The 15,248-nt window shown below is 38.8% G+C and overlaps 1 protein-coding gene across 1 annotated transcript in view; it reads right to left on the bottom strand.

Moving 5' to 3' along the window:
• HSD17B12 (hydroxysteroid 17-beta dehydrogenase 12) overlaps positions 1–15,248 on the bottom strand; it is a 155,249-nt gene that overhangs the window by 47,650 nt on the left and 92,351 nt on the right. The gene's annotated exons all lie outside the window — the stretch shown is intronic.

Consider the following 15,248-nt stretch of genomic DNA (forward strand, 5'->3'; position numbering starts at 1 on the left):
TACTCTTCTATATCTAGAAAAGTTACTTTCTTCAAATCTCTTTTTAGGCCATGGTAGTGTTGATGCTGTATTTTAAAATGCTAAGGAAAATTTAAGAGTGTAATTATAAATCTCTTAAAATACAGATTTGGTTTTTTAAGAACAAAATCTAGGAACTTTGTAAGCAGTGCAGTTGACTTTGTAATGTTAACATGCAGAAGTACAGAGGGAAGCTAAGAAAGTCCATGAATAACAGGCAAGCAGCAGTGTTATTCTGGTCAGGCTGTATGAACCAGAGTCTTCAGAGCTGTCTCTGCTAATTGAGTAAGGAAAAGCTATCAAAGCTATCTGCTCACACAGTGGAAGTATGAGCATCTATTTAACACAGCTCTGTAAGAAAAACATGTTCAATTAGAAAACTTCCACATAGCCACAGAAACAATCAACAGAGTAAGGAGAGTACCTGTTGAATGGGAAAACATTTGCAAACTACTCATCTGACAAGAAACCAGTATCCAGAATGCCAAGGAACTCAAACTACTCAAATTTTTAGTAAAAAGTCAAATAATCCCATTAAAAAGCGAGCAAAGGAGATAAATAAAGATTTCTCAAAACAAGACAGACAAATGGATAGCAGGCATACGAAAAAATGCCTACCAAGGAAATGCAAATAGAAACTGCAATGAGTTATCACTTTACCCCAGTTAGAATGGCCACAAAAATAACAGGTGTTCGTGGGGAACTTTTACACACTGTTGGTAGAAATGCCAATTAGTACAGCTACTATAGAAAACAGTATGAAGGTTTTTCACAAAACTAAAAATAGAACTAACATACCCAGCCATCCCACTAAGTAGGCCCTTATCCAAAGGAAAGGAAATCATATCAAAAAGATACCTGTATCCCTATGTGTACTGCAGCACTAGTCACAACAGCCAAGATACAGAATCAATGTGTCTATCAACAGATGAATGGATAAAGAAAACATTTATATAAACACACAATGGAATACTATCTGGCTGTAAAAAAGAAGAAATTCATGTCATTTGCAGCAACATGGATACAACTGGAGGTCATCATGTTCAGTGAAATAATCTAGGCACAGAAAGACAAATACTGTATGTTCTCACTCATATGTGGGAGCTAACATAGCAGATCTCATGGAGGTGCAGGGTAGAATGATAAATACCAGAGGCCGGGAAGGATGTGTGGGTGGTACAGGGGTGGGGAAGGATGAAAAGAAATTGGTTATTACAGAGGAATGTGGGGAAAAAAGGAAATAAAGAGAAGTTGGTTTGGTTGATGGGTACTCATATGCAGTTAGATAAAAGGAGTAGGTTCTAATGTTTGATAGCATAGGAAGTGACTATAGTTAACAACAGTGTAGTATAAATTTCAAAATAGCTACAAGAAAGGACCTAAAATGTTCCCAACCCATAGAGATGAGTTGAGGTGTTGGACACCCTAAATATACTGACTTGCCCATTAAACATTTCATGCATGTAACAAAAGATCACATGTAGCCCAGAAGTAGATACAAATGTTATCAATTAAAAAAGGAAATATTAAACACTGAGGACTTCAGGCCAAGGAAATAAACAATATCATATATAAGGGCTATGCTTTTATAACTAAAAGTACACACAATAAAACAATGTTAAAGCTGGAACAGGTCATTCAGAGCATCAAGTCCAATTTTATGAGGGGAAATACATGCCAAGGTCACAGTGGCAATTTGTCCTATACTGGGGATTAGAACTCTTAAATCTCTTCCTGCTTTATTAGTTCTACCCTTTGCTTGTGGAATATAGGCTACTAACAATCTCCCCACCGTAAGTAATCACTTTAGAGTGCTACTACTTTTGGGGGGGGGAGGGCAGAATTTCACCCTGTCATCCCAGGTAGAGTGTAATGGCATGATCATAGTTCACTGTAACCTCCAACTCCTGGGCTCAAGTGATCCTCCTGCCTCAGCCTCCAGAGTAGCTGGGACTGCAGACCTGCACCACCACACCAAGCTACTTTTTTCTATTTTTGGTAGAGATGGGGTCTCATTGTTGTTCATTGTTGTTCAGGCTGGTCTCCAACTCCTGACCTCAAGTGATTCTCCCACCTTAACCTCCCAGAACGCTAGGATTACAGACCTGAGCCACCCTGCCTGGCTAACAGTATATCATTTAAAGAGTATGGAGCAAAACAACTGTTGCTCTCAAATAGTTATTTCCATAAACTGCAAAACAGTGCCAATCTTTTGGAAAAGGCAAACCTACTGCAATTTTATTTTGAGACATTAGGTGGCAGCAACAACCCAACAGCAGGCTGAAAACCTGTAGGGAATTACAAAAGAAAGAGAACAGGCTTTGGGTAGGAGTGAAGGATGAAAATACTCCCATTATAATTAAATCTCATTAAGAACGGTGAACGCCATGCCATCTCGACATATTACAGCATTCATTATAGGATTCATCAAACCAAACAATGCCATAAGTTGCTTCAACATTACTCCGCCGAAAATCTCCCTTAAACGGTAGCATCTTAAATTAGCATTAAACATGTTTATTAGTGAGTTTGAATTCTTCAAGTGAGGCATCAGAGACAGATTAAAACATTTTTTTCAGTGACCTGCAAACCCTTTCACTTTGTGTAATGCACTACGTCTTTCAGTAAACAAAGGATAGCTGTGTTATCTCAGAATTCCCTCCAGTATCCTGGTAATCACCACAGGACCTTGAACAGTAATAAAATCTTTCCCATGGCTTTCTGACTGGAGCTGTAAGACTGGGAAGAAAAGCACACGAGAAGAGAGAACAGAGATGAAGACAGAACAAGGACAAAGACCAGGAAAGCAGAAAGGGAAGGTGGCGGCGGGCAGAGGAACCATCCTTTTAATTAAAGAGTTGATCCAAGTAGGGAAGAAGTGACAGTGAACTGAGCTTAGCCACGCTCTCCGAGCCCCCATCCACAACTTCACAAACATTAATAACAATAGAAGTGTTATTATATAATATATAATGCTAAAGACTCAGAAAATCCATGGAGCAATTCTACACATATACATGTTCTAAATTACATCATACTACCTTTTAAAAATCATTTCCATGGTTCTCCTTAAAAAAAAATTATAGGGGCGGCGCCTGTGGCTCAGTGAGTAGGGCGGCAGCCCCATATCCCAAGGCTGGTGGGTTCAAACCCGGCCCCAGCCAAACTGCAAACAACAACAACAACAAAATAGCCGGGTGTTATGGCAGGTGCCTGTAGTCCCAGCTACTTGGGAGGCTGAGGCAAAAGAATTGCCTAAGCCCAGGAGTTGGAGTTTTCTGTGAGCTGTGTGACGCCACGGCCCTCTACCAAGGGTGATAAAGTGAGACTCTGTCTCTACCAAAAAAAAAAAATTATGTATATACACACAAACACACACACACAGATTTCTGTTTCCTCTAAGTTCATTTGCTGCTAATCTTACTGGACTGTGAGTCCTCTATCATAACCAGCTGCTCTAGAGATACAATGATGTCATCAGAAGATTCAATTTTTGGTGTATGAGCTAGGCATGAGAGAGGAGCAAACAATAATAAATTACTGGAGATTAAAAAGCCATTTGAACAAACACAGTCATAACAGACACAGATAACCCAACATAGACCACCTTTGAACTGCTTCTTTTTCCAGATTGAAGACATAAGAAATTGAGATGTTTAAAAAATATTTTGCCTAATGGTTGGGCTCCCTAATATATACGTCAAATAACAAAGTATTCTCCTACGTTTACTTTGTTAGCATTTCAGTCACACTCATGGTTATATACACCAATCCAGTTCCAGCACTTTGAGCTCATCAATAAAAATTGATTTGAAAAAATAAATGACATCACCTTATTATATTTTAAGATAAACTGAATTTTTAAAATATGGACTTTGGTAATAGTGTATATACTAAGGGGGGGGGGACCAAGTCTTAAATTTTTGAGCTAAATGGGTATAGATCTCAGAGTCCAATAGATGCAGGTTTCAAGCTACCTCTACTTCTCCCAGCTCCTCTGAGGAGGCAAGTGATTTCACCCTAACAATCCTCCGTTTCCTCATTCTTCTTAGATATAAAACAGAGACAAGAATTCCAGGATTATGTGAGATAAGATGCATAAAGTCTTTAACTCAATGCTCGGAACATAGTAATGTACTCCAAGTATATATATAAAGGAAGGAGTAATATATATTTCCACCAGTATAAAGGAAGCAGGAAGAGCTGTTACTGTTTTGTGATCATTTACTCAACAAAAATGTATGGAACTCCTAGTTTGTGCCCAACACAAAGTGTCCTGCTTTGAAATACATATGTCACACTCGTGTGACCAACACTAAAGTGGAGAGATTCGTCTGAAAGACAGAGCTCTGGGCAGCAGTTAACCAGAACAGCTGCTTATGCTGATTAAATCTCTTCTAATTGCTCCTCGACTCTCTTTATTTCATTCAAGTACATCTCTCTAGTCTTACAGTCTACAGGGTTTGGAAAGTGATGTGAAGAGAATTCCTCCTTTGCCTTATTTAACATATTGCTGTAGCTAGCACATGTTCATACTCTGACAGATGATATTTGGAACACCATGTAAAACATTTTGCAAACTTTACAGTTTTCATATACTTGTGAGTAGCAATTTCCAAATAAAAGGGAGTTTACAAGGCTTTAAATTTGCAGTGCCTTTAATCAGAAATTGAAAAATTAAGACTGAGTCAGAAGCAGCACAACAGAGCCTTTCATTTCCACTCTTTAATTACAAGTTGCTGTGTGGTGCTCATTACCAAACTAGGTGAGATCTGCCACACATGAAATTAGAAGAGAGGATGAGGAAAGAAGGGTGAGATGAAGTCGGTAGTTAAATGTTAGCCAACAGGAAGAACATTGATCAAGTTCATGAGTTAATACTCTATTTATATTTCTGAAACCACAAAGCTAATTAGTTACCCAGTTTTAAGTCAAAGGTTCTGCTTTAATTAACACCATTAGTGGTTTTTCAAGTAAAAAGAAGTAAATTTGAATTTTAAAAGTTTTTATTCTCATTTTACAAATCCAATCTCAGTCAACACATTTAATGGAACTACGAGGCACTCTACTTAATCTGATAATGTTTCTGATGACTCTCCATGCCTGTGTGTGTGTATGTATATATACACACGCACATACTCGTATATAAGGATGGACAGATAGCTAGACGTAAATGACTCTCCATGCCTGTGTGTGTGTGTATGTATATATACACACGCACATACTCGTATATAAGGATGGACAGATAGCTAGACGTAAATGACTCTCCATGCCTGTGTGTGTATGTGTATATATACACACGCACATACTCGTATATAAGGATGGACAGATAGCTAGACGTAAATGACTCTCCATGCCTGTGTGTGTATATGTATATATACACACGCACATACTCGTATGTAAGGATGGACAGATAGCTAGACGTAAATGACTCTCCATGCCTGTGTGTGTATATGTATATATACACACGCACATACTCGTATGTAAGGATGGACAGATAGCTAGACGTAAATGACTCTCCATGCCTGTGTGTGTGTATGTATATATACACACGCACATACTCGTATATAAGGATGGACAGATAGCTAGACGTAAATGACTCTCCATGCCTGTGTGTGTGTATGTATATATACACACGCACATACTCGTATATAAGGATGGACAGATAGCTAGACGTAAATGACTCTCCATGCCTGTGTGTGTATATGTATATATACACACGCACATACTCGTATATAAGGATGGACAGATAGCTAGACGTAAATGACTCTCCATGCCTGTGTGTGTATATGTATATATACACACGCACATACTCGTATATAAGGATGGACAGATAGCTAGACGTAAATGACTCTCCATGCCTGTGTGTGTACATGTATATATACACACGCACATACTCGTATATAAGGATGGATAGATAGATAGATGTAAAAATCCATGCATCTATTTTGTTTGCCATGGTTGGCTACACCAGCCTTTTGCCTCATTGAACAAAGTGGCTGGTTCCATCATTTGTACAGTTGTAGTGATCCAACTGTCTGAATCTCCACTTGGATATTGCGTGTCTCACAGCCATCTCCATCTTAACACATCCCAAAGTGAAAGCATCATTTTACTCCAAATAATGTGCTCTCGATCCAGGGTTTCCTATCTTTGGGAAGTGGCATTCAGTTGCTCAAGTCAGAACCTGGAGTTTGCTAAGTAGTAGGTGTCTAATTCTGGACAATGTCTTTAACCTCCATAACTTGTTTTTTGTCTGTATAATAGGCATAGGAATATTACTATCTACTTTATAGGGTTATTGAGGATTAAATGAAATTCATTAGCCTGGAGCCAAACATATAAAAAAATGACAGATTGGCGATAATGATTTTAAAATAAAATAAAACTGCTATTATCATCATTTACTCAAGACCTCTGATGATGACCTTTAACAAAAATTGGTCCTGATTCTATTTCCTACCCATCTTTCTCAGTTAATCCATTTCTCTGTTCCCACTGCCATCATCATCTTAGGCATCATTGCTGAAATAGTCTTACTGGTCTCCTCGTATCACACATTGCCTTCTTCCACTTGGGAGTCAGAATCAGGTCTCTAAAATTCTTAAGATGTTGTCAATTCTTGCTTAATAGTCTACAATGATTTCCCATTACACTTTCAATAAAGTCCAAACTTATTAACCTGGTTTTCTAAGACTTTCATGATCTGGCTCCTTGCTCCAAATTGACAGGTCTCTTGTCAGTCCCACCAACATACCAAGCACCTTGACTTTAGTGCTCTTGTACAGGCTGCTGCTGCTTCCGGAAACCCCTCCCACATCTCTTCTCCCAGTGTTAATCAGCCTTCAGGTTTCTTTTTTAACTTTAGAAATTTTAAACATATTAAATGTGCATATTTTCAGGGTACATGCGATTATTTCATACACTGATATAATCCAATCAGGGTAATTGGGATGTCCATCACCTTAAAATGTAACCTTTCTTTACACTAGAAACATTCAAATTATTCTCTTCTAGCTATTTTGAAATAATCAGCGTTAAGTATACTCATTCTACTGATCTATTGAACACTAAGCCTTATTTCTTCCTTTTAAGTGTATGTTTACACCTATTTATCAACTTCTTTTTACCTCGCCCTCCCCTCCTTGCCTCTGGTTAACTACCAGTCTACTCTCTATCTTCATGAGCTGCACTTTTTTAGCTCCCACATTTGAGCAAAAGTACACAATATTTGTCTTTTTGTGCTTGACTTATTTCACTTAATATCATAACCTCCCGTTCTGCTGATATTGCTGCGAATGACATGATTTCGTTCCGTATTTTAGGGCTGGATATTCCCTTGTGTCTATACCATATTTTCTTTATTCATCCACTGAGGGATGCTGAGGCTGATTCCATATTTTGGCTGTTATGAACAGTGCTGCAATAAACAGAAGAGGGCAAACATCTCTTTGATCTGTTGATTACCTTTCTTTGGGATATATACCAAGTAGTGGAATCAAGGTAACTCAGGATGGGGAGTGGTTACCTGAAAGACCAAGTATGAAACTAGAAGCCTGGGGCTTTGAGCCAGTCCCATCCCCAGAAAAAAAGAAGAGGGCTAGAGATTGAGTTAAATCACATAGTCAATTATTCGATCAATCATGACTACACACTGAAACCCCAGTAAGGAGTCGGGACAGTAAAGCCTGGTGGAGCTTCCTTGTTGGTGAACACATGGATGTGCCCAGCAGGTGAGGTGTATTGGTTCCGCATGAGGACGGAACAGACGCTGGGTGTTCGGAACCTTCCAGACCTTGCCCCATATCTCTTCAACTGGCTGATCCCATTTTTATCTTTCATAATAAAACTGTCATCTTTAGTGTAGTTCTTTCTTGAGTTTTGTGTATTATTCTAATTATTGAACCTGAAGGGGTCATGAAAGCCTACAAATTTGTACCCAGTTGGTCAAAAATGAAAGTGGCCAGAGACCCCAAAAGTTGTGGCTGTTGTCGGAAGAGAGACTTCCGACAACAGCCTTGTTGGCCTTGTTGGAGACTGCGTCCTTGAAACTGTGAAGTCTATGCTAACTCTGGGTAGTTAGTGACAGAATTGAACTGCAGTATTATAAAAGAGAAGTTTTGGAAGTGTCCTAAACCCATAAAAGGCATAAAAGTTATATTCTGGCATAAAAGAAAACCCCTAACTCCTTCTCAAACTACCATCATATCACCTAGAATGATAAAATCCTTTCCTACATACATGAGGCTAATTAGCATCTGTCCCTTCTCAAATCTTAGGCTTTTAGACTAGGGCTATAGAAGAAAGGGGCAGGGGGCTGATATTTCCACGTATGTGAAATTTATCCTTTGTGCTCTCTCAGCAACTTTATTTTGCCTTTATGCTCTACCCCCATCTGAGCACCCCAGTGATCACCAACCTACCACATGGTTTCCTATTTAAGCCTTTCCTTCTCCATTTCAAAATGAGTTTCCCATGTCCTTTACTAACTAAAATAGTCATTTTCTCAGGGTCACTGATCCAGCAAGAGGTAAACAGGTAATAAACGGAATATACTAACCCCACTAAGATACAAATAATAGATGCCGGAGGCCCTTTCAGAGGCATTTACATTTCAAAGGAGGGTAATTTAAAACTAATTTTTAATGTTTAAAGTTACTGAGAACAGCACAAAGATAATCCACAGCTTGAGATATTTCTAAACCCTCTGAAGAAATACGACTCTTCTATGTGTAGCTACTTTTATCAACTGGGACTAGGAAACAGCATTAACTTCCTAGTATGTCCAAGCTTCCTTCCTTCCAAGCAATCCCAGAAAAGTTTTGCTCAGCACAGCTCCTGCAGCCCCTTGGTTCTCCTTCCTAGACCTCATCTATTCCACTTTCTTTGATGAAAAGTGGGGACTGAAACTATAAGGAAGCCTCTCTGGATCCCAAACCAATTAACAAGCAGTTTGCCAATTAGGAACCACTAGTTCTTTCTCCCAAGAAGCCAAGAATACTCTCAGTACTTGAGTTACGAAACGTTGAAAACTTCAGTAGGCACAGAGACAGAGGACACTGATCTTAACACTGATGAGTATCTATCTCTCCTCAAACTATGATTTGGCATTGATATTCACCTATTCTCCATCCTAGAATATTCTGAGAAAGAGCAGGCTTTAGGGGAGAAAAATGGAACACAAATATGTCCCAAAATCTAAAATCTAATAAAAGTTTAATGCGGAAAGTAGGGGCCTGGGCAAAGATAACGAAGAGTTTACGTTCGGCTAAGAAGGGAAGGACATAACTCACCAAGTTCGCTAGAGAAGCAAGTATCACTTATAAAGGGCATAGGAAGTCAAGAGAATAACAAAGTCTATCTCAGCTTTGGCAATCAGCAATCCTTTGCAATTAACTGACTTTTGTTACCTATATGCACTGTTGTTAAAATGAGGCCTCTTAAAATTCTGGACAGTGTGTATGGACAGAACCAAAAATGATGATGGATGACAAAGCGTCCCGAATACGCTAAGCCAGAGCGTCAACATAGGCCATCCTGGAACAACTGATCTTCGTACTTCTACCCCTTGTATACACCATGGTTCTATGGGTGGAGACGTTAAGAGCATTTGGCATGGGGAAGTTCTAATCTAGAAGATTTAAAAGTTCGTATAAAGCTATGGTGGATTAATTTTAAAAACGAATCACAAAGTAGGTAACTGTATTTTTCCAAGAGGACCTTTCTACTTCTAGAATAAAGAATCTCACTCTTTTTAAAAAGTTAAAAAAGTCATAGTAGAATTTGAAAAAAGTATTATCCGTGGCATACTTCAAATCCAAGGCTACTCCTTTGGCCTTGGTAAATTACGCCCCCCTGCAATGTATTGTCATGAAGTCCTCCAAACCAATGCGGAGCACACAGGAGAGTCTCTCCTGGGGAAGCGAGTAATCACATTTTGTTAACCAATTGTTTGCTTATTCAAAGCAGTAAGGATGTCATTTTCTCTAAATAGGTGAAGTTTTTTAAGCTTTCTAAAATCTGTGTTTCTTGGCATTTGCCTGAAAGAAGACAGCAGATGCTTAGTTTTTTTACGTAACAGGGTTAAGAATCCAACTCCTCAACCTTAAGCATTTATAGAGTCTCAAATTATGGTGACCTTTCAGTATAAATTCACACAATTCATGGCTGTTTTTTTTCCACTTATCTTATTGAATACTTAATGTTTCTTTCATGACAAAGGGCTTTAGCATTTTCCTTTGTAATTCCGAAAATATTAATTTTCTTTATCAAGCACTGACTACAGTTTGGTGTGTAATGTTATTCAAATAAATGGGGTGTACCCGGGTGATTTATTTTTCTTTTTATTATTACTAGTTCCATTAAAATACAGTAGAAAAAACATTACTTCCTATGACTTAATATGGACAGCTAGGTTTTTCTAGAAATTAACCTATACGTGGATTATTTTAGGGAATGTTTTAAAGGTGAGACTTGCCTTAAGCAGAGGAGGAAGGAAAGTAAATAAGATTATTGAGCCCTTAATAGACAGAGGTTGGGTTATGTGGGATCTAGACGGGGATGAGGGAGGAAAGAAAGAAGCGGAGTAGGCTAGAAATCCAGGTAATCAATCATAAGAGAAAAAAATACAAAAACATCAGATCTCCCCCGTAAGTTCTAAAGGGTCCTACCTGCACTAGGGAAAGAACTGTAGAGTTGAAACATGATCTGCTAATAAGATAAATGTTAGTTTACAAAGGGGTTTTCATAGTTTCCTCAAAAATTTTGACAAATCAAAATTACTATGTATAAAATATTTGTTAATAAATGTCAATAATAATTATGTAAAGCTTACAGGTTTTTTTTGTTTCGAGATGGAGTCTCACCCCCAGTGGAGTGCCATGGCGTCACGGCTCGCAGCAACCTCCAACTCTTGGACTCACTCTTGGACTCAAGTGATCCACTTGCCTCAGCCTCCTGAGTAGCTGGGACTACAGGCACTTGCCACAATGCCTGGCTATTTTTTTTAGAGATGGGGTCTCACTTTTGTTCAGGCTGGTGTTGAACTCCTGAGCTCAAATAATCCACCCTCCTCTTCCTCCCAGATTACTAGGATTACAGGTGTGAGCCACTGCACCTGGCTTGTAAAGCATACAATTAAGAGAACACCTGTGGTAGAGTAGGAAGAAAACTAACCTTATCTCCCAGCGAAAGAGATAAAATATGTGAAAGTGCTCCCATGCACCTTAAAGGATTACATCAATGTTAGCTATAATTACTTTTGTTATGCATCTATAACCAATTAGAAATCAAAACCTAAGTTGTATATGTTGGCATAAGTGTCTAATCAGAACTGTTTAATGATAGTATAACAAAGCAAGATTTCTCAACCTTAGCACTACTGACATTTTGGGCCAAAAATTCTTTGCTCTGGGAGGCTATCCTTTATGTACTGTGAGTTGTTTGGCAACATCCCTGACCTTGACCCACTAAGAGTCAGTAGAACCACCATCCTCTAGAGCCAAGGAGGACAACAGAAATGTCTCTGAACTTTGCCACACATTGCAAAATTACCCTTGACTGAGAACCACTTTCATGGTTCTCAATAACCACTTTTTATGCTTTAAAGGATAAGAAAAATCTAGAAATTATGTTTATGGCTCTCCCATACAAACTGAGGGTGAGATCGTCAAGGTGGGCTAGACCTGAGACGTAAAATATAGCAGCCACTAGCCACATGTGGCTACTGAGCAGCCACTTAAAATGTGGCTAATCCAAATTGAGATATGCTGTCAACATAAAATATACACTAGACTTTGAAGACTTGGTATGAAAAAAAGAATGCCAAGAATGCAAATTTTTATATTGATTACATGTTGAAATGACAATATTTTGAATATTATGGATTAAAATAAAATACATCACTAAAACTAAGTTCATTGGTTTCTTTTTAATGTTTAAAACATGTGGCTGTTAGAAAAGTTAAAATTACATACATAGCTTGTATAATATTTCTATTGGACGCACTAAACTCACGTAAAAAACTATCAGGCTATATGCTCCGGGCTGCTTCTTATGGGAGAGAAGGGAACTCAAAGGAGCTGGCTTCAGTTTTCTCTTTACAGTCTGTACATTCTCCCTGGATCACCTCTTGTCTCACTGCTTCAATGAGATCACTACCCATGGATGGCTAATCTCCGGACTGTACCTCTGGTCCAGAGCTCTACTGAAATCTAGACCTGTATATCCAAATATAAACTTCATAATCCCACTTGGGCATAGTCAACGAACCCCAAACTTAAGTGATCCTCCCTCTCCAAAAGGCCCCTCATCAAGGATCCACAATTTGAGTCAATGGCAATATTGATGCAGATGCTCAAGCCAGAACCCTAAAAGTCATCCGTAAGTTCTCTCTTCTTGCAATCTCTCATAAAATCTCTCTCTCACTTGCAATCTCTCATAAAATCCTGATTTACCCCCTTCCTAAATATTTCTGGACTCTTCCTTTGGCCTACCCTGCTGGCTAGGCTAAGTCACCATCATTCTTCCCTGTGTCAACTCCTTCCCCCCTTCTTTTATATCTTTATTATACCCTTCCCTTCTCAAAGCACTTGCCCCACAGATAGCTAGCACCTTTCCTACTTTATAGAATAGCTTTCTTCTTTATTGCTGTATCTCCAGTTCATTGATTGTTAAATTGATTAATAAATGAACGAACGAATGAAAAGGAGTACAAATTGCTAACTCAATGGCAAATTACTAAGGAGCCGGACTACAAAAACAATGGTTCACTTAGTATATAAGGCCTGGGAAAATATCAGTCCTTCTGTCTAAATATCAGTGCTTATGTAATGACACAAGTTCAGGGATTCTAGAAATTGAGAAAAAGTGTCTGGGGACCATGTCCCCTTTACCTTCATCCTTAACAGGTCTATCTATCATGCCAAAACCCAAAGTGAAGCCTTTCTATAAACTGGGTCAAGAATGAACAGTTATAGCCGGGCGCTGTGGCGGGCGCCTGTAGTCCCAGCTATTCGGGAGGCTGAGGCAACAGAGTCGCTTAAGCCCAGGAGTTGGAGGTTGCTGTGAGCTGTGTGAGGCCACGGCACTCTACCGAGGGCCATAAAGTGAGACTCTGTCTCTACAAAAAAAAAAAAAAAATGAACAGTTAAATAGTGCCATGTATAACCCTCTAGCTCTTCAGCAACCTGACATCCAATCTTTTCCATCTTCAATGCCAGAGTCCCAGAGCATCTACGGTTTCACCATCACACGGTGAGAAGAAGCTACATTTTTGCAAAACTAAAAATTATAGCAATGAATTAAACTACCTTTGAAAGTAAGTCATTCAGAACACAATTTCAAGGCAGTAAGGCCAGTAGGCATTCCCCATCCAACCCCCTGCCTAAGCCAGCTTTCATTGCCCAGCTCATCGCCAGACTGAAAAAGTTAAGATGGACCATGGAAGTGTCAATACTGATTAGTACGCTATGGCTGCTGTTTAAAAAAGTTAAGATTTGTACAGTTGTCAGTGGTACATTAGCTATTCCAGATCAGGCTAAGGAAGAGAGATTTTTGAGGACTCTCAGCAATATATGTGTTTACAGAAAAACATGTAGACACAAAGGCAAAAACCAGACCTGTGTTTTCACTCACCTTTTGTGTACTTCTTCTCACATAAGGAGGGTTTAGTGGTGTGGGGATATATGGAACAGTGACGTGCAATATGAACCAGACAGAAGTTAAGAAAAGATACCATGGCAAAGCGAAGGTTGACCCTATGTCCAATCATACTATGTGGGGCTATACTTGTTTAAGTGATTTTTAAAAATAGCTTTATCTAGAAATTACATAAAAAACTCTTCTTGCCAGACATGGTGGTTCATTCCTGTAATCCATCGCTTTGGGAGGCCAAGGTTAGAGGATCACTTGGAGGCAGGAGTTTGAGATCAGCCTGGACAATATAGCAAGACTCCCTCTATGTAAAAAATAAGTCAGGCATGGTGGCTCATGCCCGTAGTTCCAGCTACTTTGGAGGCTGAAGGTTGACTTGAGTCCAGGAGGTGAAGCTATGATTGGGCCACCACACTCTACCCTGGGCAATGAAGTGAGACCCTGTCTCTAAAACCAAAACAACACCCCACAAACCATTTTTTATAATACAAGGGAAGTGGGGTCTTTAGGACTAAAGAAATGTTGGGAAGTGTTAAAACAAATTTTTCTTCATTCCACAGCCCAAAAGAGAAAACAATGGCAATTAGCAGGTTGCCACAATTTTAGGAAGTGGGATAAGGTGATTTCATGAGAAAGTAAAGTTTTTTGAGTTAGATGCCCTGTTTCTTTCTAGGAATGACTCAGAGAATGGTAGAAAACTTATCAAAGCCTGTTTTTCCCCGTAAAACTTCTGGTCAATCTTTTCTGTAGCAAAGTTCAATACTCCCATTATCTTAGCAAAAGAATCTGTTCCAGGCAAAAAGAGCAAGGTAGCTGAGGTTTAAGAAAGGAGAGTCATAGATTTAGAAAAAAACAAACATAATACTAAATCCCAGTTGCACTACTCAATCTTTACATGACCTTAGGCAAATCTAAATATACTTGTTTAACCAAGGCATTATCTCCACACAGGGGACAAAATTTGGTGACGGTGGAGGGCAATCTTATTCTTGCACAGATACACATTCAGGTACAATACTTAAATATCTACAGTGTTTTTCTGTGATATTAAAACTTTATAGGGTTTCTTTTTTTTTTTAATTGGGGAAAAACCTAAAAAGGTTTCGGGGGCAAAAATGAACAAAAGGCTGAGAACATGTTTCTAAGCCTTCATTTCCTCAACTATAAAAGGGTCGGCATCACCCACCTTTAAGGATTCAACCAAGAGGAGACTAAAAATAGTTAGGGGGGGAAAATTCCACAGTTCCAAAAAGCAAAACTTTAATTTGCCATATGTGCAATATTACATTAAACCCATACAAATGAAGTGGTGAAGGCATTGTATCAGGTATTATAAGTAATCTAGAGATGATTTAAAATACACAGGAGGATGTACCTAAAATATGTCCAAATATTGTATCATTTTTTTATAAGGGACTTGAGCATCTGAACATTTTGGTATCAGTGGGGGGTCGTGGAACTAATCCTTTATGGATACTGAGAAATGACTGTATACATGTATAGAGAGAATAAGACGGGAAATAAAGCAGGGGGAATTCCCAAAATTGTACATCACTCACATATAACTAAAAACACAA

The sequence above is a fragment of the Nycticebus coucang genome, chromosome 14 (assembly GCF_027406575.1).
Source record: "Nycticebus coucang isolate mNycCou1 chromosome 14, mNycCou1.pri, whole genome shotgun sequence".
NCBI classification, from domain to species: domain Eukaryota; kingdom Metazoa; phylum Chordata; class Mammalia; order Primates; family Lorisidae; genus Nycticebus; species Nycticebus coucang.